Source organism: Canis aureus, chromosome 15, assembly GCF_053574225.1.
Source record: "Canis aureus isolate CA01 chromosome 15, VMU_Caureus_v.1.0, whole genome shotgun sequence".
Classification (NCBI taxonomy): Eukaryota; Metazoa; Chordata; class Mammalia; order Carnivora; family Canidae; genus Canis; species Canis aureus.
Window position 1 is genome coordinate 68,371,925 of NC_135625.1, and position 27,964 is coordinate 68,399,888.

The 27,964-nt window shown below is 42.0% G+C and overlaps 1 long non-coding RNA gene across 1 annotated transcript in view; it reads right to left on the reverse strand.

Annotated features, from left to right (window-relative positions):
* Positions 1-15,568, reverse strand: part of LOC144285082 (uncharacterized) — a 52,679-nt gene extending 37,111 nt beyond the window's left edge. Inside the window, exons 1-2 of the long non-coding RNA XR_013353537.1 lie at positions 15,249-15,568; positions 14,914-15,053 (exon numbers count right to left, since the gene is read on the reverse strand). This is a non-coding gene — a long non-coding RNA (uncharacterized LOC144285082). The remainder of the gene's footprint in view (positions 1-14,913; positions 15,054-15,248) is intronic.
* Positions 15,569-27,964: the final 12,396 nt, after the last annotated feature.

The following is a 27,964-nucleotide window of genomic DNA, read 5'->3' on the forward strand; positions in this document are numbered from 1 at the left end:
CACAAGGTGTGAACGCTGAGTCCACCTGGTGAGGGTGGCCCAGGGGTGTGAGCTGCAAGTGTGGGACCCAGGAAATTTAACAAAAATTCCCTACCCCTGGACAAGCAGAGCAGGACTGATTGCATTTTGTGCTAGCCGCTATCTCCCCTATGAACCCCAAATGACCTGGTTATTGCTTAAGGCGCTGCCCCACCCTAGTCTAGCCACGGGCACACCCTAATCAGAAATCGGCTCATAACAATGTAACCCAGCTTTGTGCCCCCCAAAATTGCACGCCGATTCTGACCAAATAGGCCAGCACAAGCGGATACTATACGGTAAGGTTTAATTCAATGGGCCACCTGCATGTGGACCGATATGACTGTGCAACTTTCTGCGTATCCCATGGGCCACTGGCCCCTATAAAGCTGCTATGCCTCTTAGTCTCGGGGTCCAAGTCCCTGCTCCGCTGTGTCGGGTGCACTTGGACCCAAGCCCAAGCTTGTAAATAAGCCCTCGTGTGATTGCATCAGTGTCGGCTCCTCGGTGGCTTCTCAGATTCGCGATCTTGGGCACAACACAAGGGCCTGCTGTCCTGACATCCCTTCCAGGGTCACGCTGACTGCCCCGCAGGCCCTCTGTGCCCCAGGCACACAGGCACGGGGATGCGGGGAGGGGAGGAAATGCCGCGGAACCCAGCCAGCCCCGGCCCCTTGGACAGAGGGAGCACAGAACTCCCAGGTCGCTTTGCACAGACCCTGGTGACCTGAGGCTCCCTGGCTGTCACTCTGTCCCAGTCCCTCCTGGCACACGGGGCACAGGTTGAGTCTTACTAAAGTCTGTGGGGTCCTGACCCTGGCATCTGGCCGCCCCTGGAAGGCACGTGGGGACGTCATCTGTCTGTGCCTGGCGGCGCCCCTGCCGGGGCTGGTTGTGTCCTGGGTGTTGCCCCCTCCTCCTCTCTGGAGGTCTCTCCACGCTGTGTGCACAGAGTTCTGGGAGACACAGAAACAGGCTGGCTGTGCATTTTCGCACAACACTTTGTTGACTTTCTACAGCAAACGGGCTCAGAGTCAAGGGTATGCGCCTTCCCCTGTGGAGGGAGACCTTTCTGTCCTTTAGGGGAGGGCAAGAATCACATGGGGTGGGGGGCGGGTGCTGGAGTTCCCCACCTGGGAGCATGTGTGGACTCCGGGATGGGGCGTGTGTCCTGAGGTTTCAGCCTGAGAGACGGTTCTGAGGACAGCAGAGCTGACCTGGACCTGCAGCTCATGGGGTCCTGTGCTGGGTCCCTGCAGGGCAGCTGGACCCCGGCCTTGGGCCCCCTGGGGCCCCAGCACCTGGAGGAGCCTGCCTCCTGCTGTGGGTGCGGCTGTGGCCCACCGGCCTACCCCTGCTCTCCCCACCCTGCGATGTCCTGGGATCCCCAGGGCTGCCCTAAGTCAGCGACCTGGATCTGTGGGGCACGCCCAGGGCCCAGAAGGCCACAGCCAGCTGTGAGAGGGCTCGCTCAACCCCGGGCCAGAATCCAAGCCTGGCCAGGGCCATGGGGGGCTGGATCCCATTAGTCTTTGTGTTGGGCCTGCGGGGGGCTCAAATCTCACGAGCCCCCACAGAGCCTGGGGCCAGGCCAGCCCTGGTTCCTCTGGGTTAGGGGCTGGTGTTCTGTGCATGGTGTGCCGCACTCCAGGAGGGACAGTGGGAGGAGGCAGGGCACAGTGTGTCCTCTGCTCCACCCACATGCATCCACCCTGTCGGGGGCTCCCTGCCTCCCCTCCTCCCTACAACCCCTGGGTACTCTATGGGACACCCGTGCTTCTGATGGGAGCAGGGTATCCAGAGAACCCCGGGGAGGCTGAGCATGTTCCACAGGGTGCAGCTGCACTGGATCCTTGCTGGGGGCTGATGGTGTGGTGGTGGATGGTGTGGGGGCAGGGATATGATGGTGGTGGTGTGTGGGGTATGGTGTAGGGGGGATGGTGTTGGGGTATAGTGTGGGTGGTGATTGTGTGGGGCTGTGTGGGTGTGAGGGGGATGGTGTAGGGGTGATGCCATAGGGGATGGTGATGTAGGGGGATGGTGTGTGGGTGGGGAATGAGGGGGATGGCATGGGGAGCCTGTGGACACCGGGCATCCCCTCTCTCTAAGATGCCCACGGAGACGTCTACAGATAAAGGCGACCCCAGTCTGGGGTTTTCTGTGACACCTGCCCCTGGGGCCCCGTGTGGTCAGTGCAGGGTCCTGGCTGGACCGGGGGCATTATCTCGGGGTCATCATACTATGTATGTTTACAAATTGCAAATTGTCTCATATAAAATGCATGGAATTTAGAAATATATAAAGCACCGAGAGTGGGTGTCACCCTGACCCGTCTGACACTCATCGGATCGATGTGTGTCCTGCTCCAGCCACGGCCATGCCACCTGGCCCCCGGGTCCCCTTACTGCCCCCACCCCAGCCCCCTGCTTCTCAGGGGGCCATCCCTCACCCCTTTTGGGGTTCAGATAACATGGAAACCCCTGGAGGCCTCATCCTAGTGGCCTACACTTCCCCGAGGCCCCCGGGGGTGGGGGCACGGGAGTCATCCCCAGCACCCTACCATGCAGCAGTTTGTTGTTGGCTGCTGTTGCTCCCCCTGGCCTCAGAAGCCCCGTGTTCCCTACCCAGAAGCCCCCGGGGCCCCAAAACCCCCTGACTCAGCAGCCTCACCCAACCCCGTAGAAGTCCCAAAATATGGTGTGGCTGCCGAACCTCCTGTTGACGTCCAGGTCTATCTGCTTGATGTCCCTGGAGGAGACCAGGGCTTCCTCCTTCATTTCCTGCGGGAAAACCGGGGAGGAGGAGCCAGCGTCAGGGACACAGACCCTGACCTTTCACCAGCTGCCGTCCTGGGCAGGGAGCCCTGGAAACGAAAAGAATCGAATCTAATCAAAATGAATGAAAAGAATAGAAGTGAATCGAAAAGAATTGAATTGATAGAATAGAACCGAAACAAAAAGAATCGAATCGAATCGAAAATAATCGAATTGAATCGAATCGAAAAGAATTGAATCGTATCGAATCTAATTGAAAAAATCTAATCGTATCGAATCGAATCAAAAAGAATCGAATTGAATAGAATAGAATAGAAAAGAATCGATCAAATTGAAAACAATTGAATCGAGTCGAATCGAATTGAAAAGAATCCAATCGAATTGAATCGAAAAGAATCGAATCGAATCGAAAAGAATCGAATCCAACAGAATCGAATCGAATCGAATCGAATCGAAAAGAAACGAATCGAATTGAATAGAAAAGAATCGAATCGAATAGAAAAGAATCGAATCGAAAAACATCGAATAGAATCGAATCGAATCAAAAAGAATTGAATATATTCGAATTGAAAAGAATCGAATCGAATTGAAAAGAATCGTAACGAATCAAATCGAAAATAATCAAATTGAAAAGAATCGAATCGAATAGAATTGAATTGAAAAGAATTGAATCGGTTGAATCGAAAAGAATCGAATCGAAATGAAAAGAATCGAATCGAAAAGAATTGAATCGAAACGAAAACAATTGAATCAAATTGAATTGAAAAGAATCGAATTGAATCGAAAAGAATCGAAAAGAATCGAATTGAATCGAAAAGAATCGAATCTAAATGAAAAGAATCGAATCGAATCGAAAAAAATTGAATCGAAAAGAATCGAATCGAAACAAAAGAATCGAACCGAATGGAATCAAATCGAAAAGAATCGAATCGAATCGAAAAGAATTGAATTGAATCGAATCGAAAAAAATCAAATCAAATAGAATACAAAAGAATCCAATCCAATCGAATCGAATTGATTCAAATTGAAAAAAATCGAATAGAATCGAATAGAATCGAAAAGAATCAAAACGAATCGAAGAGAATCGATTCGAATCGAACTGAAAACATTGTATCAAATCGAAACGAAAAGAATCAAGTCAAATCGAGTTGAAAGAATTGAATCAAATCGAATCGAAAGCAATCGAATCAAATCGAATTGAAAAGAATCGAATTGAACGGAATCGAATCGAAACGAATCTAATAGAATTGAAAAGAATCGAATCAAATGTAATGGAATCGAAAAGAATCGAATCGAATCGAATCGAATTGAATCAAAAGAATCGAATCGAAAAGAATCGAAACAAATCCAATCAGATCGAATCGAAAAGAATCGAATCGAAATGAAAAGAATCTAATCGAATTGAAAAGAATCGAATTGAAACTTTAAGAATTGAATCGAATCGAATCGAAAAGAATTGAATCGAAACGAATCGATTTGAAATGAAAAGAATCGAATTAATTGAATAGAATTGAATGAAAAGAATCGAATCGAATCAAAAAGTATCGAATAGAAATGAATCGAACAGAAACGAAAAGAATCGATCGAACCAGTCGAATAAATTCTAATCGAATCGAATCAAAAAGAATCCAATCGATTTGAATCGAAACGAAAAGAATCGAATCGTATCAAATCGAAAAGAATCCAATCATATCAAATCGAATTGAAAAGAATCGAATTGAATAGAAAGAATTGACTCAATTCGAAAATAATCGAATCGAATCAAATAGAAAAGAATCATATCGAAAAGAATCGAATCGATTCGAAAAGAATCGAATCGAATCGAAAAGAATCAAATAGAAATGAATCGAATCGAAATGAAAAGAATCAAATTGAATCGATTCGAAAAGAATCGAATCAAAAAGAATCAAATCGAAACAAAAGAATCAAATCGAATCAAAAAGAATCAAATCGAATCGAATCAAATCGAAAAGAATCGAACCTAAAAAAATCGAATAGAATCGAATCGAAGAAAAAAGAATTGAATTGAATTGAATTGAAAAGAATCGAATCGAATCTAAACAAAAAGAATCATATTGAATTGAATAGAAAAGAATCGAATCGAATCGAAAAGAATCTAATCGAATAAAAAATAATCGAATCGAATTGAAAATAATCGAATCGAATTGAATCGATAATCGAATCAAATCTAATCGAATCAATAATCGAATCGAAAAAATAGAATCGAATCAAAAATAATTGAATCGATCGAATCAAAAGTAATTGAATCGAATAAAAAAGAATTCATTATAATCAAATCAAATCGAATCGAATTGAATTGAAACGAAAATAATCGAACAGAATCGAATTGAAAGTAATCAAATCGAATCGAAAACAATCGAATCGAATCAAATCATATTGAAAAAAATCAAATCGAATCGAATCGAATTGAAAATAATCCAATCGAATCAATCAAATCGAAAACAATCAAATACAATGGAATCGAAAAAAATCGAATCGAATCGAAAATAATTGAATCGAATCTCAAATAATCGAATCTATTCTAAAATAATGGAATCGAAAAGAATTGAGTTGATTTGAGTCGAAAATATTGAATCGATCCAAAAGAATCAAATCGAAAAGAAAAGAATCTATTCGAATCGAAAATAATCGAATCGAATCGAAAGGATTTGAATCGAATCAAAAAGAATCGAATCGAATCGAAAAGAATTGATCGATTTGAATCGAAAATAAGCGAATCGAATCAAAAAGATTCAAATCGAATCAAAAACATCAAATCGAATCGAAAATAAGTGAATCGACTCGACTCGAATCGAAAATAATTGGTTAGCATAGAATCCAATTGAAAATAATAGAATCGAAAATAATCGAATCAAATTGAAAAACATCAAATCGAATCGAAAAGAATCGAACCGAATCGTAAAGAATCTAATTGAATCGAAAAGAATCGAATCGAATCCATTCGAATTGAATCGAAAATAATCAAATCGAATAGAAACAAATCGAATTGAATATAAACGAATCAAAAGGAAATAATTGAATCGAATAGAATCGAATCGAAAATAATTGAAACGAATCAAATCAAATCGAAAATAATCGAATTGAATCAAATCAAATCGAATTGGAAATAAACTAATCGAATCGAAAATAAACGAATCGAATCGAATCGAATCGAATTGAAAATAATCGAATCGAAATGAATCGAATCGAATCAAAAGTAATTGAAACTAATCAAATCAAATAAAAAATAATCGAATCAAATCGAATCGAAAATAATCGAATGTAATGGAATGGAAACGAATCGAAAATAATCGAATCGATTGAATAGAAAATAATGGAATAGAATACAATCGAAAATAATCGAATCGAAAAAACTCGAATCGAATCGAAAAGAATGGAGTCAATTTGAAAATAATCGAATCGAATCGAAAAGAATCGAATCGAATCCAATCGAAAAGAATCGAATCGAATCGAATAAAAAATAATCGAATCGAATCGAAAATAATCGAATCGAATTGCATGGAATCGAAAATACTCGATTCGCATCGAATCCAGTTGAAAATAATCTAATTGAATTGAATTGAAAATAATCGAATCGAATAGAAAATAATCGAATCGATTCAAATCGAAAATAATCGAATTGAAATGAATATGATCGAATAGAATCAAAAAGAATCGAATTGATTAGAAAATAATCGAATTGAATCGAATCGAATTGAAAATAAACAAATCGAAAGTAAATAATTGAATCGAATCGAATCGAAAATAATCAAATTGAATCGAATTGAATAAAAAATAATTGAAACGAATCAAATCGAATAAAAAATAATCGAATTGAATCAAATCAAATCGAATAGGAAATAAGTGAATCGAATTGAATCAATAATCGAATCTAATCGAATAGAATTGAATAAAAAATAATCGAATCAAATCGAATCGAAAAGAATCGAATCGAATCGAATGGAAAATAATGGAATCGAATCGAAAAGAATAGAATACAATAAAAAATAATCGAATCGAAAATAATCATATCAAATTGAAAAGAATTGAATCGTATCGAAAAGAATCGAATCGAATTGAAAATAATCGAATCGAATCGAAAATAATCGAATCTAATCCAATCGAATTGAATCGAATCGAAAATAATCAAATTGAATCGAAATTAATTGAATCAAATCGAATCGAATCGAATCGAAAGTAATCAAATTGAATTGAATCGAATCGAATCAAATTGAAATGAATTGATTTGAAAATAATCGATTCACATCGAATCGAATTGAAAATAATCGAAACGAATTGAATCGAAAATAATCGAATCGAATCGAAAACAATCGAATCGAATTGAAAACAACCGAATCGAATTGAATAGAAAATAATGGAATCGAATCAAATCGAATAGAATAGAATCGAAAATAATCGAATTGAAAATAATCAAATCGAATTGAAAAGAATCGATCGATTTGAATCGAAAATAAGTGAAGCGAATCGAAAAGATTCGAATCGAATCGAATCGAAAACATCGAATCGAACCGAAAATAATCGAATCAAATCGAATCGAATCGAAAATAATCGAATCGACTCTAATCGAATAGAAAATAATAAAATTGAATCGAATCGAATAAAAAATAATCAAATCAAATAGAATCGAATAAATAATAATCGAATCGAATCGAAAATAACTGAATCGAGTCAAATCGAAATGAATCGAATTTTAAAATAATCGAATCGAATTGAAAAAAATCGAATCGAATGGAAAATAATTGAATTGAAAAGAATCAAATCTATTAGAAAAGAATCGAATCGAATCAAAAAGAATAGAATCAAATTGAAAAGAATCGAACCCAATCGAAAATAATCGAATTGAATCAAACCAAATTGAATCGAAAATAATAGAATCTAATCGAATCGAAAATAATCGAATCGAATCGAATTGAATCAAAAATAATCAAGCCGAATTGAAATTAATCGAATCGAATCGAATCGAAAATAATCGAATCGAATCAAAAATAATCGAATCGAATTGAAATGAAATGATTGGAAAATAATAGATTCACATCAAATTGAATCAAAATGGAAACGAATAGATTCGAAAATAATCGAATCAAAACGAAAAGAATTGAATCAAATCGAAAAGAATCGAATCGAATAAAAAATAATCAAATCGAGTCAAAAATAACTGAATCAAATCAAAAAGAATTCATTATAATCAAATCGAATCGAATCGAATTGAAACGAAAATAATCGAACAGAATCGAATTGAAAATAATCGAATCGAATCGAAAATAATCGAATCGAATCAAATCAAATCGAAAAGAATCAAATCAAATCTAATCGAATCGAATTGAAAATAATCCAATCGAATCAATCAAATCGAAAACAATCAAATAGAATGGAATCGACAAAAATTGAATCGAATCGAAAAAATCTAATCGAATCTAAAATAAACGAATCTATTCTAAAATAATCGAATCAAAACAAATTGAGTCGATTCGAATCGAAAATATTGAATTGAATCCAAAAGAATCGAATCGGAAAGAAAATCTATTTGAATCGAAAATAATCAAATTGAATCGAAAGTATTCGAATCTAATCGAAAAGATTCGATCGAATCGAAAAGAATCGAATTGAATAGAAAATAATCGAATCAAAAATAATCGAATAGAATCGAAAAGAATCGAATCAAAAAGAATCAATCGATTTGAATCAAAAATAAGCAAATCGGGGATCCCTGGGTGGTGCAGAGGTTTGGCGCCTGCCTTTGGCCTAGGGTGCGATCCTGGAGACCCGGGATCGAATCCCACGTCGGGCTCCTGGTGCATGGAGCCTGCTTCTCCCTCTGCCTATGTCTCTGCCTCTCTCTCTCTGACTATCATAAATAAATAAAAAAAATAAGCGAATCGAATCAAAAAGATTCGAATCAAATCGAATCAAAAACCGAATCGAATCGATAATAATCGAATCGACTCAAATCGAATCGAAAATAATTGAATCGACTCGAATCAATTCGAAAATAATAAAATCGAATCAAATCGAATCAAAAAATCGAATCGAATAGAATCAAATAAATAATAATCGAATCGAATCTAATCGAAAATAATTGAATCGAATTGAATCGAATCAAATCGAATTGAAAATAATCAATAGAATCGAATCAAATCCAAAATAATCGACTCGCATCGAATCGAATAAAAAATCATAGAATCGGGGATCCCTGGGTGGCGCAGTGGTTTAGCACCTGCCTTTGTCCCAGGGCACGATCCTGGAGACCCGGGATCAAATCCCACGTCGGGCTCCCGGTGCATGGAGCCTACTTCTCCCTCTGCCTATGTCTCTGCCTCTCTCTCTGTGACTATCATAAATAAATAAAAATTTTAAAAAAAATAAAAATAAAAATAAAAAAATAAAAAAATAAAAAATCATAGAATCGAATAGAATAGAAAATAATCTAAACAAATCGAATATATTCGAATAGAATCGAAAATAATCGAATCGAACAGAATATAATCGATAAGAAAAGAATCGAATTGAAAAGAATCGAATCCATTTGAATCAAATCGATAATAAACGAATCGAGTCGAAAATAATCGATTGAATCGAAAATAATCAAATCGAATCGAATTGAATCAAAAATAAATGAATCGAATCAATAATAATCGAATAGAATCGAATCGAAAATAATTAATCAAATTGAAACGAATCGAAAATAATCGATTTGCATCGAATCGAATAGAAAATATTTGAATTAAATTGAAAATATTCAAATCGAATCTTAAATAATCGAATCGAATCCAATCGAATGGAATCGAAAACAATCGAATCGAATCAAATTGAATTAAGATAATCGAACCAAATCGAAAATAATCTAATCAAATTGTAACGAAAATAATCGAATCGAATCTTACCGAATTGAATCGATAATAATTGAATCGCATTGAAGCAAAAATAAACAAATCAAATCGAATCGAATACAAAATAATCTAATCTAATCTAATCGAAAATAATCGAATCAAACAATAGAATCGATACGAAAAGAATCGAATCAAAATGAAAAGAATCAAATCGAATCGAATCCATTCGAATCGAATCGAAAATAATCGAATCAAATCGTATCGAATACAATCGAAAATAAATGAATCAAATCGCAAATAATGGAATAGAAATTAATCGAAAATAATCGAATCAAATCGAATTGAATCGAATCGAAAATAATCGAATCGAATCGAATCCAAAATTATTGAATCAAATGGAAAATAATCGAATCGAATCCAAAATAATGGAATCGAAAAGAACCGAACTGATTCGAATCGAAAATAATCGAATCAAAAAGAATTAAATCGAATCGAAAATAATCGAATCGAATCGAATTGAACTGAATTGAAAATAATAGAATCGAATAGAAAATAATCGAATCTGGGATCCCTGGGTGGCGCAGCGGTTTAGCGCCTGCCTTTGGCCCAGGGTGTGATCCTGGAGACCCGGGATCGAATCCCACGTCAGGCTCCCGGTGCATGGAGCCTGCTTCTCCCTCTGCCTGTGTCTCTGCCTCTCTCTCTCTCTCTCTCTGATTCATCAATAAATAAAAATTAAAAAAAAAGAAAATAATCGAATCTAATCGAAAAGAATCAAATCGAATTGAAAAGAATCGACTCGAAATTAGTCGATTCGCATCGAATGTAATCAAAAATAATCGAATTGAATTGAAACGAAAATAATCAAATCGAATCGAAAATAAAAGAACCGAATCGAAAATAATCGAATCGAAAAGAATCAAAAGGATTCGAATCGAAAATAATCGAATTGAATCAAAGTGAATCGAAAATAATCAAATCAAATTGAATCAAAAATAATCGAATCGAATCAAATTGAAACGAAAATAATCAAATCGAATCGAATCGAATCGAATAGAATCGAATTGAATCAAAAACAATCGAATCGAATGGAATCGAATATAATTGAAAAGAATCGAATTGAATTGAAAAGAAAATAATGGAATCGAATCGAATAGAATAGAAATTAATCGAATCAAATCGAAAAGACTTGATCGAATCGAAAATCATCGAATCGAATCATAAATAATCTAATTGACTCGAATCGAATCAAAAATAATCTAATTGACACTAATCAAATCGACAATAATCGAATCGAATTGAATCTAAAATGATAGAATTGATTCGAATCGAATCGAAAATGAATCGAATCGAATCGAATCAAAAATAATTGAATCGAATCGAATCGAATTGAAAATAATCGAATCAAATCAAAAATAATCGATTCGCATCGAATCGAATCGAAAATAATAGAATCGAATTGAATTGAAAATAATCGAATCGAATCAATAATAAGCGAATTGAATCGAAAAGAATCGAATCGAAAATAATCGAATCGAATCCATTCAAATCGAATCGAAAATAATCGAATCGAATCGAAAATATTCGAATCGAATCGAATCGAAAATAATCGAATCAAATCGAATTGAATCGAAAACAAATGAAATGAATCAAATCGAATCGAAAATATCCAATCAAATCGAATCAAATCAAATAAAAAATAATCGAATCGAATCGAATTGAAAATAATCTAATCAAATCAAATTGAATCGAAAATAATCGAATCAAATGGAATCGAATCGAATCGAAAAGAATCAAATAGAATTGAATCGAAAATAATGGATTCGAATAGAATAGAATAGAATCGAAAATAATCGAAACGAATCGAAAATAATCGAATCGACTCGAACCGAATCGAAAATAATGGAACCGAATCGAATCAAATTGAACCGAAAATAATTAAATCGAATCGAACCGAATTGAATCGAAAATAATCGAATCAAATCGAAGTATCTCGAATCGAATCGAAAATAATTGAATCGAATTGAATCAAAAGTAATAGAATCGAATAGAATCGAAAATAATCGAATTGAATTGAATCAAATCAAAAATAATCTAATCGAATCAAATTGAAAATAATTGAATCAAATCAAATCCAAAATTATCGAATCGAATAGAAAATAATTGAATGAAAATGAATCGAATCGAAAATAATTGAATCGAAAAAATAGAACCGAATCAAAAATAATCGAATCAAATTAAAAGTAATAGAATCGAATTGAAAAGAATTCATTATAATCAAATCGAATCCAATCGAATTGAAACGAATAAAATCGAATAGAATTCAATTGAAAATAATCGAATTGAATTGAATTGAAAATAATCGAATTGAATCGAATCAAATAAAAAAAATCAAATTGAATCGAATCGTATCGAATATAATCCACACGAATCAATCGAATCGAAAGCAATCAAATAGAATGGAATCGAAAACAATCGAATCGAATCGAAAAGTATCGAATCGAATCGAAAATATCGAATCAAATCGAATCAAATCAAAAATAATCGAACCGAATCGAATCAAAAATAATTGAATTGAATTGAATCGAATCGAAAATATCCATTCGTATCAAATCGTATCGAATCGAAATAATCAAATTGAATTGAATCCAAATAATCAAATCGAATAAAAAATAATCGAAACGAATCTAAAATAATCGAATCGAAAAGAATGGAATCGATTGGAATGAAAAATAATCGAAACGCGTCGAAAAGAATCGAAACGCATCGAAAAGAATTGAATCAAATCGAAAATAATCGAATTGAATCAAATCAAATAAAAAATAATCGAATCGAATCAAATCAAATTGAAAATAATCGAATCAAATCGAAAATAATCAAATCGAATTGAATCGAATCAAATCGAATCAAATTAAAACGAATCGATTCGAAAATAATCGATTCACATCAAATCGAATCGAAAATAATGGAAACGAATAGAATCGAAAATAACCAAATCAAATCGAATAAAAATAATCGAATCGAATCTAAAATAATCGAATCAAAAAGAATCGAGTCGATTCGAATCAAAAATATTGAATCGAATTGAAAAGATTGGAATCGAAAAGAATCAATTCGAATTGAAAATAATCAAATCGAATTGAAAAGAATTGAATCGAATCAAAAGAATCTAATCGAATCGAATCAAATCAAAAATAATCGATTCGCATCGAATCCAATCGGAAATAATTGAATTGAATTGAAATGAAAATAATCGGATCAAATTGAAAAGAATCTAATCTAATCGAAAATAATCTAAACGAATCCAATCGAATCAAATCGAAATTAATCGAATCGAAATGAATAAAATCGAAAATAATAGAACCAAATCGAACTGAATTGAATCTAAAATAATCGAATCTAATCGAACCGATTGAATCGAAAATAATCGAATCGAATTGAAAAGAAATGAATCGAATAAAAAATAATCGCATCGAATCGAGATTAATCGAATCGAATCAAATCAAATCGAATTGAAAATAATCGAATTGAATCAAGAATAATCGCATCGAATTGAATTGAATCAAAAATAATCGATTCACATCAAATCGAATCGAAAATAATCCAATCGAATTGAATAAAAAATAATCAAATCGAATAGAAAATAATCCAAACGAAAAGAATTGAATCGATTTGAATCAAAAATAATCGAATCGATCAAAAATAATCAAATCAAATCGAAAAGAATCGAATCGAATCAAATCCATAACCCTAACCCCTAACCCCTAACACTAAACCTCTCTTAGCCCTAACCCTTAACCCTAAAGGTAACCCTTACCCTAACCCTAACCCCTAAACCCTAACCCTAACCCTACCCAAACCTTAACCCCTAACACTAACCTTAACCCCTAACCATAACCATAACACTAACACTAACCCTAACCCCTAAACCCTAACCCTAAACCTAACCCTAACCCTAACCCTAAACCTAACCCTAACTCCTAACCCTAACTCTAACCCTAAACACTCACTCTAACCCTAACCCTAACCCTAAACCTAACATTAACCCTAACCCTAACTCCTAACCAGCAACCCCAAACCCTAACACTAACCCTTAACCCTAACCCTAACACTAACACTAACCCAAACCCTACCCTAACCTTAACCCCTAACCTTAACCCTAACCCTAACACTAACACTAACCCTAACACCTAACCCCTAACGTTAACCCTAACCCTAACCCCGACCCCTAACTCTTAACCCTAACCCTAACCCTTAACACTAACCCTTAACCCTAACCCTACCCCTAACCCCTGAACCTAAACCTAACCCTATCCCTAACCCTTAAACCTAACACTTAACCCTAACCCTAACCCTAAACCTAACCCTAACCCCTAACCTTAACCCAAACCCCTCACCCTAACCCTAACCCTAACCCTAACACTAACCCTAACCCCTAACCCTAAACCAAACCCTAACCCGAACCCCTAACACGTACCCTAACCCGTACCCTAACCCCTAACCCGTACCCTAACCCTAACCCGTACCCTAACCCGTACCCTAACCAGTACCCTAACCTGTACCCTAACCCTAACCCGTACCCTAACCCCTAACCCGTACCCTAACCCCTAACCCGTACCCTAACACTAAACCTAACCTGTACCCTAACCCTAACCCGTACCCTAATCCTAACCATAATCCTAACCCGTATCCTAACCCATACCCTAACCCTAACCCGTACCCTCCTTAACCTGTACCCTAACCCGTACCCTAACCCTAACCCCTAACCCTAACCCTAACCCTAACCCTAACCACTAACCCGTACCCTAACTCGTACCCTAACCCTAACCCGTATCCTAACCCTAACCCCTAACCCTAACCCTAACCTGTACCCTAATCCCTAACCCGTACCCTAACACCTAACCCGTACCCTAAACCTAGCCCTAACCCCTAGCCCAAACCCTAACCCATAACCCTAACCCTGCCTTCACCCCTTACCCTAAACTCTAACCCCATCCCCCACTCTATCTCTAACCGTATTCCCTCCCTCTATTCCCTAACCCTAAACCCTATAACCTATCAGTAACATTACCCTAATCCAGACCCTAAGTCAATTTCCTAGTCCCTAATACCTTACTTTAACTCCTACCTCTTGACCCTTACCCCATCCCTCACCCTCACCAGTAACTCGTATGCATAACCATGATCACTAATCCATATCATCTAAGCTAACCTTAACCACCTATTGCTCACCCTAAACCCTAACCCTATCTCAATTCTCCCCATTCACTTACCTTGTCGTTCTGAGTAGCCCTGCTGAGGTGGATGTGACTCTGAACAGCGCCTCCAGGGTCCTCCAGCGGGTCCTGAGGAAGCCGGACTCCTGTCTTGGCGGACGTGGCCCCATGTCTTCCTGAGTCATAGACAGCGGGTCCTGAGGACGAGAGGGGTCCTGTCACTGTGGACTATGCCTCACATCCTCCAGAAGCCTCCCCGCGGGTTCTGAGGAGGCCAGGCTCCTGTCAGCGTAGACGCTGCCCAACGTCATCCCGAAGACTCACCGCAGGTCCTGAGGAGGCTGGGGTTCCTGTCCCCATGGACACAGCCCCACGTCATCCCAAAAACTCACCGTGGGTCCTAAGGAGGCCGGGGCTCCTGTCAGGGAGGACGCGGCCCCACATCTTCCTGAAGTCTCACCGCGGGTCCTGAGGAGACCAGGCTCCTGTCAGCGAGGACGGGGCTCCACATCCTCTGGAAGCCTCACCGCGAGTCCTGAGGAGGCCAGGGCTCCTGTCACCGTGGAGGCAGCCCCACATGGTCCTGAAGCCTACCCGCGGGTACTGAGGAGGCCGGGGCTCCTGTCAGCGTGGACGCGGCCCCACGTCCTCCTCAGGCCTCCAGAGCGCAGAGGGGCTCCTGTTACTGTTGGCGGACAAGGCCTACTGCGCATGTGCGCCCTTGACCCGGGCCTGGGTTCGGGCGCCCCCTGCGGGATGCTCAGGAGCTGAAGGAGGCCGTGCAGGAGGCGGCGTCCCCGTGCCCAGGGCCCGACCTGCCTCCTTCCAGGCTCCAGCGGAGACCTATGAGCTTCAGAAACGTCGCGCTGAAATGGAGCCCAACACCCGGCTTCCCCAGAAATACTTAAGGACAATGAATTGGAGCCCACAGGATGCGAAATGAAATGTGGACCAAACTTTTACCACGTCCGCCAAGACTCACTCAACCCTCTTCCACTGTGGGCGGGACCGCGGGCTGGTGCAGCCGCCCTGGAAACAGTCAGGAGGCTCCTCAGGAAGTTACCGATAGACCTGCCCTGCGACCGGCAGGTGCACGGCCTGGAGCTCACTCCGAAGATACAGATGCAATGAAACGCCGGGACACCTGCGCCCCAATGTCTACAGCAGCCAGGTCCACAGTAGCCACACTGTGGGAGGAGCCTCGGTGCCCTCTGCCAGATGATGGATAAAGAGGATGGGAGATAGATGATGGTCATAGAGAGAGGAACGGTACTGAGCTATCAAAGAGAAGGAAATCTTGCCATTTGCAATGACGCGGATAGAACTAGAGGGATCATGTTAAGTGAAATAAGTCAGTCGGGAAAGAGAATGACCGTGTGGTGTCATTCATAGGTGGAATTAAAGAAGCAAAGCAGATGAACTACTGTGAAGGGAAGGAAAGACAAATAAGATGAAAACAGATGCAGGAAATACAGACTCTTAATCATAGGAAACAAACTGAAGGTCGCTGGAGGGGAGGGGGGGAGGGGTTAACGGGGGAAGGGCACGAAGGAGGGCAGGTGATATCGCGAGCACTGCTGTTCTCTCCACTGGTGAATCCCTGAATTCTTCCTCTGAAAGTATAATACACTATACGTTAATTACTTGGGTTTAAATTAAATTAAGTTAAAAAAAATCAGTTGTATCAGAACACATTTCCTTCTGGACTCTCTGTTCTGCTCCTTCAGCTTATGCTGGAACCACCCCCTGCGGGTCTAAGTAGGTGCCACGCCTCGTTCATGGCCCAGCCCAGGGCTAGAACTCAGGACCCCGAGATCAGGACCGGAGGTGAGGTCAGGAGTCGGATGCTTAACCGACAGAGCCAGCCGGGGGTCCGAGAACCACACTGCTTTATCCTGTGTCTCTGTGACATCGTTTAAAATAGGAAAGTGCTGCGTCCCGCTCTGTCCTGCTTTTCCAATACTGATTTGCTGTCCGGGGTCATTTGTGGGGGCTGACGGATGTTAGGGTTTTTTTGTTTTTTTCCTATTTCTAGGATCTACCACCATGATTTTGATAGGAATGACATTGAAACCGAGGGTGGCTTCAGGAACTGCGGACACTTTCACAAGATGAGGCTCCCACCCCACAAGCCCAGGACGACCTCCCAGAGCCTGGTACGGCTCAGTGCACAAGACTTGTGCTCCTTTGGTTCAGTCTCATTATTTATTCTCTGTGATGCTCCTGAGAAGGGTGTCACGTCCTTCATTTCCTTCCTGAGTGCTCATTATCGGGACACAGCAAGGCTACTGAGCTCTGTAGGTTCAGTTGGTGTCCCGTGAATTTACTGAATTCAATCATTAGTTCTAACAGGTTTTGGTGTGGGCTCTCGGGTTTCCTGTTTCTAGTACGGAGTCTTCAGCAAGTAGGGACAGTGTGACGTCCCTCTTCCAGGTGTGAAACCTTTGCTGTTTCCTGTCTGTTGACTACATTAGGACTTCCAGTGCTGAGAGGGGACCTCCTTGGCTTGTTCCTGCTCTTAGGGGAGACGATTTCAGGTTTTCACCCTTGAAGATGATGTCAGCTGCGGGCCTTCCTAGCGGCCTTTATTCTGTTGATAGACATTTCCTCAAAACCCACTATGCTTTTGATGCTGTATTTTGTCAAATGTTTTTTCTGCAACTCTTGAGAGGATCGTATGCTTTTTGTCCTTTCTCTCGTTTTTCTTTTTTTTAAGATTTTATTTATATATCCTTGAGAGACACAGAGACACAGAGAGAGAAAGGCAGAGACACTGGCAGAGGGAGAAGGCGGCTCCATGTAGGGAACCCGACGTGGGACACAATCCCGGGACTCCAGGATCACGTCCTGGGCTGAAAGCAGGCGCTAAACCGCTGAACCACCGGGGGCTGCCCCATGTCCTTTCTCTGGTTAATGTGATGGATCCTGCTGACTGATGGACAGAGGGGCCGTGGGTAGGACACGGGCGACATAGATGAACAATAGTAACAGCTATAAGCGTCTGGTTCGTAAATAAAATAAGTCACAGAAATTTAGAAAATACAGCCTAGGGAATAGTCAGTACTGTTGTGACAACTTTGTACGGGGACAGACGGTGACGCCGCTTCTCGTGGGGGGAGCTGAGTAAGGCACAGAATTGTCAAGTCACTAGTTGTAGCCGTGAAACTACTGTCACATTGTGTGTTGACTGTACTTCAGTAAATATCAAGGAAAAGGGGTTTCTGGTAGGACTCCCGGTGGGTCCGTGAAAGGCATTTACACGGTCGTTACACACATGAAGGCACCTCTGCAGAGGGGATAAAGACGCTCACGTGTCTTCAAGTTAATTTTTAGAAGATTTACTTGAGAGAGGGTGCGGTAGAGAGGGGCAGAGGGAGAGGGGGAACCTGGAGCGGACTCCTCACCCAACGGAGCCCGAGCCCCACGCGAGGCTCCACGCCACAACCTCGAGATCCTGACCTGAGCCAAACTAAAGAGTCGACGTGGAACCGACTGAACCACCCAGGAGCCCCTCAAATGTTAAGTGCAACCCCATGCTGTGAAGTCTGGGGGTCGGGGGGGACATCTGTGACCCCCAGTCTGCCTAGAATGGTGGGAGGCCTGCAGGGCCCAAGGATGGGAACTGAGGATGTGGGAGGGTGCCTGCATCCCCTTCCCACCTGGCGTGGGGACAGGACCCTCCCCCGGGACCCTCGGCCTTCAGGGTGAAGGGCTAAGTGCTGATTGGACCCCGCCTGCGCACAGTGATGATGCGGGACCCCACTGTGGGCAGAACTGTGCCGCCCCCGGGTTCCACCGCTGCCTGGCGCTCACTGTGCTTCTGTAGACCTTCGGAAGCACTGGTGCTTTGGATCTGGCTCACAGCGACCCGACTCTCCCGCTCTCCCAAGTAGCTCAATACTCCCACTCTCCCCAGTACCCCCACTCTCCCCAGTACTCACACTCACCCCAGTACCCCAACTCTCCCACTCTCCCCAGTACCCCAGTACTCCCACTCTCCCCAGTACCCCAACTCTCCCACTCTCCCCAGTACCCCAGAACTCCCACTCTCCCCAGTTCCCCAACTCTCCCACTCTCCCCAGTACACGGTGCATAAAGAGGAGGCGCTCACACAGCAACAGGTCACAGGTGAGTGACCCCTGATGCCTGCTCCCCATGGGCCACTCTGGGGCCTGTGGGTCCAGGTGGGGGCGCTGGCCTCCTGGGCTGGGGTCCAAAACACCCCGACCCCAATGAGATGACCTTGAGCAGCTCCTGCAGCCCTTCCACAGCCCCAGGGGGTGAGGGCGGCCCCCTAAGGCCCTGTCCAGGGAAGGAGGCTGCAGTCGGAGTTCGGCAGCTCCCCCGGGACCCCCGCTCCCCTGTAAGGCCTGTGATATGCAGGGAGACACAATACGTGACCTTTCCAGCCCGTCTTAGATGCAAGGACCCCGACAGGGATGACACCCCCTCCCCCCCCCGCCCCACTCTGTGGTGAGGGGAGGACGGTCAGGGCCTGCTGGGTCCCCCTGACCGGTGAGCAGGCTTGCTCTTCACGCACTGGAGTGCGGGCAGAGTCCCTCATGCTTCCCCCCAGACTCTCCCTCAGGCTATTCACGCATCGTTGTCCTCAGGGTGGGGAGTTTGGTCGCACTCTTGCTGGCATCAGGTTTTAATTTTGATGAAGTCTAGTCCGTTGCTTTCTCCCCTCGGTCGTTGTGCTTGTGGAATCTAAGAGAAACCTTCGATATCCCCTGGGCTGGGAGACATCACCCCGAGCATCAGATCGGCAGTTCGCCAGAGCCTCCTGGGTCCCCCGCCCGTGTGCTCCTGATACCGGGGTGGGAGCGCTCTGTGATCCCAGCGTGACGGCGTGTCCTGGGACAGTGGCTGGGAAGGTGGACTGTAGGTGGGCGAGCGACAGACAGGCAGTGAGGGCCCATGTGTGATGTTCCAGCCAAGCCTGTGCCCCTCAGGGCTATGGGGTTGTCTCCGGCTCTGGTCAGACGGAGGGGGACCTGCCCACGGGGAGCACCCGGACGCATGTGTCCTCGGAAGGTTTTCATGTGCCGTCATTCTTGGATGTGTTTGGATTGCAGCACCATGCAGGAGGACTCGGAGAACCTACTGGCCTTGCGAAGGGCCAATATCGTGGCCCAGTACCATCAGGTGAGGCCCAGAAGGGACCATAGACAATACACACCCACGACAAGGGAGACCATACCTGCAAGGCAGGGGAGGCCCAGGAGAGGATCAGAGCCAAGGATGAGTCAGGTCAGCCCAGACAAGGACCATAGTCACCAGGAACAAATGAGACCCTGGGGATGGTACTGGTGTCAGTAGCAACTAAGGGTCCGTCCTGGATGTTAGTCATTGGTAGCTGAGGAGCCCAGTCACCAGGTACAGTGAGGCCCAGGTGGGGACCACAGTCACCAGGTCCAGAAGAAGTCCACAGCTACCATGTCCAGGTGAGGCCCAGGTGGGGACCAGAGTCACCAGGTCCAGGTGAGTTGAAGGTGGAGACCACAGTCACCAGGTCCCGGTGAAGCCAAGGTGGGGACTACAGTAGCCAGGTCCACATGAGGCCCAGATGGGGACCAGAGTCACTAGGCTCAGGTGAGGCCCAGTTGGGGACTAGAGTCACCAGGTCTGTGTGAGGCCCAGGTGGGAACCACAGTCACCAGGTCCAAGTGAGGCCCAGGTGGGAACCGCCTTGATAGAAATGTGAACTCTTCTCACTGTAGCGTTCCAGCTATTCTCTCTTTAAATCTCAGGCCGAATTCATAGGTTTTCAGGATGATTTGAAAGTTAGGTAATTTGGTGGGGACAGGTGACTTGGGGACCCTACTCTTCAGCTGTCTTGCCCTTCTCACAGGAATATTTTTAGCAGTGAACAGTAAAGTGTGTTTATTAAAAGTTGTTATTGATTTGTGCAAACAAATTTCTGTAGGCTTAAAGCAACTGTGAATCATACATATCCACACTGGCTAGAAAATTTTTTTAACCTGAGTTTCTAGATCATTTTCATTATGTGAGTGATTTCTTTCCAAAACTAATTACCAAAGGAAGTAGGGCAATGTGACAAGAGAAATAGCCAAACAACATGAGAAAAAAGAAACAAACAAAAAAACGCTAAGCATTTTTCTCGGGATGAGAGAAATCCTGATCGTGTAAGGTTTTTTTCACCCTGCCCTGAGAAAAACCAATTCCCTGACTCAGATGCTTCAGGAGACAACTGGGTTTCTGATCCAGTAAATCGTGACTGCCTCTGGCACTTGGTTCCCACAGCTGTGGATGTGGCCTCAGACCAGCTCGGTGATTTCCAGGCTGCACTTGGAGGAATTGGAAGGGCTCTGAACATGCACCTTAGGGGCAGTCTGGGATCCATACCCTACAGCTTTTAATTGATAGGTACACCAACTCACATAAAACTTTGCTAGAAAGAAGTCGAATTGTGTGTTTTAAGAAGAATTGAAAACGGGCAGCCTGGGTGGCTCAGCCATTTAGCACTGCCTTCTGCCCAGGGCGTGATCCTGGAGACCCAGGATGGAGTCCCACTTCGGGCTCCCTGCATGGAGCCTGCCTCTCCCTCTACCTGTGTCTCTGCCTCTCTCTCTCTCTCTCTCTCTCATGAATAAATAAATAAAATATATTTTTAACAAGTATATTGTAGGGCAGCCCCGGTGGCTCAGCGATTTAGCGCCACCTTCAGCCCAGTGTGGGATGCTGGAGATGCAGGATGGAGTCCCATGTCAGGCTCCCTGCATGGAACCTGCTTCTCCCTCTATCTGTGTCTCTGCCTCTCTCTCCCTCTCTCTCTCTCAAATAATAAATAAATAAATAAATAAATAAATAAATAAATAAATAAATAAAATGAAAAAGTATATTGCAGCTATATTGGTAGCTATATTAATAAAGTGTGTTGTTTTTACATTTTATGGTGACTGGACCTAGCAAGTCTCTACATCAACAACCATCACTTCTAGTCCTCACAACAGTGTCATGGGACAGGCGATATTATTTCCTTTTTATAGATGAAATTGATGACCTCAAGCACATGCGGTTCCTTCCCTTTCTTTTTTTCTGTTCAGAATATACAAGCTATAAGTGAGTAAATTGCAAGAAACCCACTTGCGTGACAAACACCTCTACTTTCCTCAGATGATTTTAATATTTTTCTCAATTCTGAACTCCTTATCTATCTTACTACTCCTTTTCGAATAACTTAGGATACATTTTCCCAGGACTTGTTCAGAGAACCAGTCGCTGGATTAATGTCTTTCCCTAAGTATGAATCAGTGACCTGAAACAGACCCAGCATACACAGATTCTCCTATTTATTCAACATCCATCCATTCCAAAAAGAAGTCTATTTGGCCTTCTATATGGCAGGTACAGAGACAGGCTCCGTCCCCACTGGGTTTCAATCTATGTCCCAGAGTACTACCTGCAGTCTTTTGAACTTCATATCAGGAGCCTTAATGCTGATTTCTGAGGGCAAAACAAGCAAGTCCACAGTTCTCCTTCATGCTTCCCCAGCAGACTCTTGGGTTCTCTCCACAGAGTTGAACTGTTACTGAGCCATTGGTTGTGTAGGTCAGTCACAGAGCAGCATTGCCATCCAAAACAAAAAGGAGGAAAAAGGAGTTTGGAAGTAATTGGGTCTCACAAATCATGGGGAGGGAATATTGAAACTGACAATGTTTCTTAGTGCACCTTTTCTCAGAGCCACATCTCTCCTGTTCTTTTTTTTTTTTTTTTTTTTTCTCTCTCCTGTTCTTGACTGAGGGACAGGAGAGTCTAGGTAGGGAGAAATAGGTAGGGGGCTACAGATTCAGGCTCACAAAGATCCTAAGGATGCTGAGATGTAAGGAAACCAGAAATAAAGAAACAAACGAGACCACCCTGCCCTAGGTATGGGTAGAGAGGGTCTTTTTTATGACAGTCCTCTGAGCCCAACAAAAGATAACCAGACTCTAAAAAGAAGTAAACCATTAAAGATGTTATCACTAGTCCTTACTCAGACCAAGACATCCCAAGAATGAGAAAGCCACAAGCTCTCTGATCAGTTCTAAATGAAAAACTGTCAGTGGAGGCCCATGTGGGCAACCCAGCCTGGGCCCCTCCCACTCCTGAGAGCTTTCTCAGTATCCTTGCTTAATAAACTCCCGTCGCTTTACTCACTCTTTGTCCACCAGATTCATTCTTCGACTCCATAAGACAAGAACCTGACTTTCTCACTTCATTCCGCCTGCTGCACTTCTCTTACCCAAGCTCCCTGGGAAATTACTTCATTGGCTTAATCCCATCTCACTCTCCTCCTGCCTCATATCCTTTGGATTCTTCACCACCAAAGGCCAACGAACCAAGAGATGCAGGGAGGGATAGAAGACCCAGGTGATAGGGGGAACTAAAGCCAAAGAAATATAGTTTAAAATTACATCTGCTTTTTTAAAAAAAGATTTTATTTACTCATGAGAGACACACAGAGAGAGAGAGAGAAAGAGAGAGAGGCAGAGACAGAGACAAAGGGAGAAGCAGGCTCCCTGTGGGAAGCCCAATGTGGGACCCCATCCTAGGACCCCAGGATCAACCACTGAGCCACCCAGGCATCCCTACAATTACATTTCCTAACAAACTTGCAGTCCATAAACAAATACTTGAAACCGACAGAGTGGGACATTCTTCCAAGAATTCACAGCTGCCAGAATGTTAATGCTTTGCTAGAGGCCAAAAGCAACATTTGTTTGCTGATAGCCAGACCTCCAGGATCCTGTAAATCTTTCACGTGTGAAAATCCTTTTGGAAACTTCTTTTATCTCTAGAGTCCCACCCCACACAGCAACTTAAAAGTTTATAACCAAGGCTCCTCATAATCCTGGTGAAGCTTTTCAGGCCCAGGGGTCCTGTCCCCATACTTTAATAAAAACACCTTTTTGCATGGAAAATGTCTCAAGGATTCTCTCTTGACCACTGGCTCCTGGCCCACAGTACATCACAGGTACATCTCTGAGTTAATTGCATCAGCACATCAGGAAAGTACAGAAGATTTTTGCCTATCTTCTTGTATGACACATTCCGGAGGGTGATATTCCCATCTGTTCGATCTGGGTTTTTCTCTTCCTGGGATATATAGCTAGCTAGCTAGGTAGATGATAGAGTGATAGATCTACTGATAGATCAATCCCAGGAACATAAATAGATGTTTATATAAACAAACAAATAAACATAAATCTATGTTTCCACTTAATATATTTATTATTAAATGTATTACACATAATATAATGATTATTATCTATAAACAGAACTATATATTTATATTTAAATATGCAAAATAAACATTTCTATATCTAATCTCTATACGTCCATATATTGATCTCCCTATAGAGATAGAGACAAAATGGTTAGAAATAGGTGTGTGCAGAAAGAGAGAGAAATAGATATAGACCTATAAATATGGAGAGGATCTGCTTTCAAATTCTATCCAACGACCTCTCCTCACAGACACAGGCAAACGCACACACACATACTCAAGAGCCTTCTGGTATGTGGCCATGACAGGAAATAACACCCCTTGAGATGCCATCTCTTCTCCAACTTAAAGGTACCGCTTTTCTCCAAAGAAGACCTACACAGAGTGAGCAAGCACATGAAAAAATGCTCCACGTGACTTTTCATCAGGGAGATAGAAATCAAAACCACAATGAGATACCACCTCACACCAGTGAAAATGGGGGAAATTAACAAGACGGGAAACGACAAATGTTGGAGAGGATGTGGAGAAAGTGGAACACTCTTGCATTGTTGGTAGGAATGTGAACAGATGCAGCCACTCTGGAAAACTGTGTGGAGGTTCCTCAAAAAGCTGGAAATGGAGCTATACTACAACCCATCGATTGCGCTACTGGGTATTTACCCCAAAGACACAGATGTACTGAAATGACGGGACACTTGCACCCCAATGTTCACACCGGCAATGTTAATAGCCAAACTGTGGAAGGAGCCTTGATGTCCTTCAACAGATGAATGGATAAAGAAGATGTGGTCTATATATACAATGTATTATTATTTAGCCATCTGCAAGGATGAATACCTACCATTTTCATGGACATGGAACTGGAGGGTATTATGCTGAATAAAATAAGCCACATGGAGAAAGAATTATCATGCGGTTTCACTCTTATGTCGAATGTAAGAAAGAGTGAAGAGGATCATAAGGGAGAGGAGAGAAACTGAGTGGAGAAAATTGAGAGAGGCAGTGTTGTCCCCAAGATTGCGAATCCGAGAAACCACCGAGGAGCTGACACTGATACAAACACACGAGGGTTTATTTACAAGCTCGAGCTTGGGTCCAAGTGTACCCGACACAGCGGAGCAAGGACTTGGACCCTGAGACTAAGGGGTGTGGCAGCTTTATAGGGGCCAGTGGCCCATGGGATACGCAGAAAGTTGCACAGTCATGTCGGTCCACACGCAGGTGTCCGATTGAATTACATCTTACCCTATAGTATCCATTTGAGCTGGCCTATTACTTTGGTCAGAATTGGCGCGCAGTTTTGGTGGGCACAAAGCAGGATTACATGGTTATGAGCTGATTTCCGATTAGGTTGTGCCCAGCGGCTTGACTAGGGTGGGGCAGCGCCTTAAGCAATAAGCAGGTTATGTGGGGGTCATACAGGAGGTGGCAGGTGTAACACAAAATGGAATCAGTCCTGCTCTGCTTGTCCAGGGGTAGGGGATTTTTGTTAAATTTCCTGGGTCTCACAGAAGATAAACTATGAGAGACTCCTAACTTGGGGAAACAAAGGATTGCGGAAGGGGAGGTGGGTGGGAGGATAGTGTAACTGGGGGGATGGGCTTTAAGGAGGGCATGTGATGTGATGAGCACTGGGTATTATACTACATGTTGACAAATTGAATTTAAATAAAAAATTTTTTAAATTTAAATTTAAATTAAAAAAAGGTACTGGACAGCTCAGCCATCCTCAGCAATTCATTTATGAAATGGCCTTCAGTAGATCATAAAAAAGTTACGAATGTGAATGGAAAATGACTGAAACTCTTTCCCAGTTCAAATAAATAAGTATTCTGAAAAGCAAATCAAAGCTCCAGAATGGAAAAATGCAAAAAACGAGGGAGAGGGAGAAAGAGAAATGAATTCACTTTTTGTGATATTTATTAGTGATGGTCCAATAATGACAAATCCATGATTGTCATTAAAAACAAAGAGTTAATGAACGGTATGGAAACCGATCCCCTCAACTAACAGATAAGGAAACTGAGAAGACAAGAGAAGTAATGCGCACTGCTCAGGGTCACACGGGTGGCAAGGGGCAAAGCCAAGACTCGATTCTGGTCCAGAGTTCTTTAAAGGACCACAAAACGCTAACGTCACAGCTTCAGGCTCATCTAGAATTACTGTCACTTTAGCTCAATAAAACATTCAACCAAAGTAGTCTTTCTTCTGCCAGCTAGTTACATTTCATGAAGCATCCTAAAAGGGATTCGAATTATGTCTCCATGTGCGTCATCAGAATACTGCCTGATAAATTAATTAAACAAAGGTATTCTCTGAAAAAAACCTCAGCTGTGAGACCTTGCCTACCCTTTCACTTTCCAAGTCTTCATGCTTCTATATCTAATTGCCAATATTGTCATAGAAGCCAACCTTACTCAGATTGAGTTTCTCCAAGCCAAGAACTAAGTGCCAGTTTTAATATTTCTAAAACTCAATTTAAAAATAGTTAAACAGAGAATTTCAAATGGCAAACACTGATATTTACATCATCTACTCTTATAACTAACAGAAGGGGTAATCCTGAAACCTAGATGCAGTCGTACCTTTATATGAAAGTATAAAAGCAGAAAGAGTAACCCAAAATTGTCTATTTCACAAAAGCCTATCTAAACTAGTTATGTTCAATGGTGTCTGTCTTGAAGCAACAATCTCTAGAAAGACCTTGTTTAGACCTAGCTCCACCACCAATAAGCATGTGAACTTGGACAATCCAATCCTCTGGAACTCTGTTTCTTTCCTGTGCCTCAGAAGAGAGGACCAGAGCTGATGATCCCTCAGTTCCCTCTCAGACCTAAAATGCTGCTGTGGGGTCCTAAACACTCTATACTGAGCACAAAAAGATGGGGGATCTTATATATACTCAAATGCTAAAATATAAAACTAACTCTGAGCATAGATCCTGAGTATTTTAGGGTTCTCTCCTATGGCGATAGAAAATCCCCAAATCTATACCCCTTTTTATCACAGGCGGTGGGTATATGGGTCCAAGCCACTAGAAATAATAAATATGTGTATCAGAACAGCCATCTACCCTCATGCTCGCTGCTTTTCAAATCAAAGCCCTCTAAGAACTCCATTATTATTTTCTGAGGGAACCGGTTAACATGTAGAATCCTAACCTGCCCCTTCCTTTAACCTAAAAAAAATTAAAATGTTGGCTGGCCATATTAACAAGCTCTCCAGGTTATTCTTTTCCACACTAACATTTGAGAACCACTGGCTAGGCACCAAGGAGAATTGATTTACCTTAAAACAGCAAAATTTGAAATCCTATGTCCTTTCCTATTTTCAGATCATAATAAATAAAGAAATGAAACAGCTAAGAGAGAGGGAAGGAGGCAAACAGAAACAAAGTGCCAATCAAAAATGAGATTTACATAAACTTTGTCTTTCTAAAATTTATGGACAAAAGACTCCATACTGATGGAAATATGTTAAAGGGACACAGGTGTCAACTGAAAGAGCTCCTGTGGCCAGAGCAGAGACAATATAAGCAACAAAATAAGTAGTGTTGGATTATAACCCAAAGCGTAAAATAAATATCCATGAATCTATACTAATATTAAAAATTGTAAAAGAAAGAAAGAGGGGCACCTGGGTGGCTCAGTCAGTTAAGCTTCTGCCTTAGGCTCAGATCATGATCCAGGTCCCAAGGCAGGCTCCCTGTTCAGCAGGGAACCTGCTTCTCCCTCTCCCTCTGCCCCTCTCGCTCATGCTTTTTCTCTCCTCTCTCTCTCAAATAAATAAATAACATCTTTGAAAAACAAACAAACAAACACAGAAGAAAGAGAAATCTCTCATGTAGAAGAATTTCAAACAATTTGTGCAGAC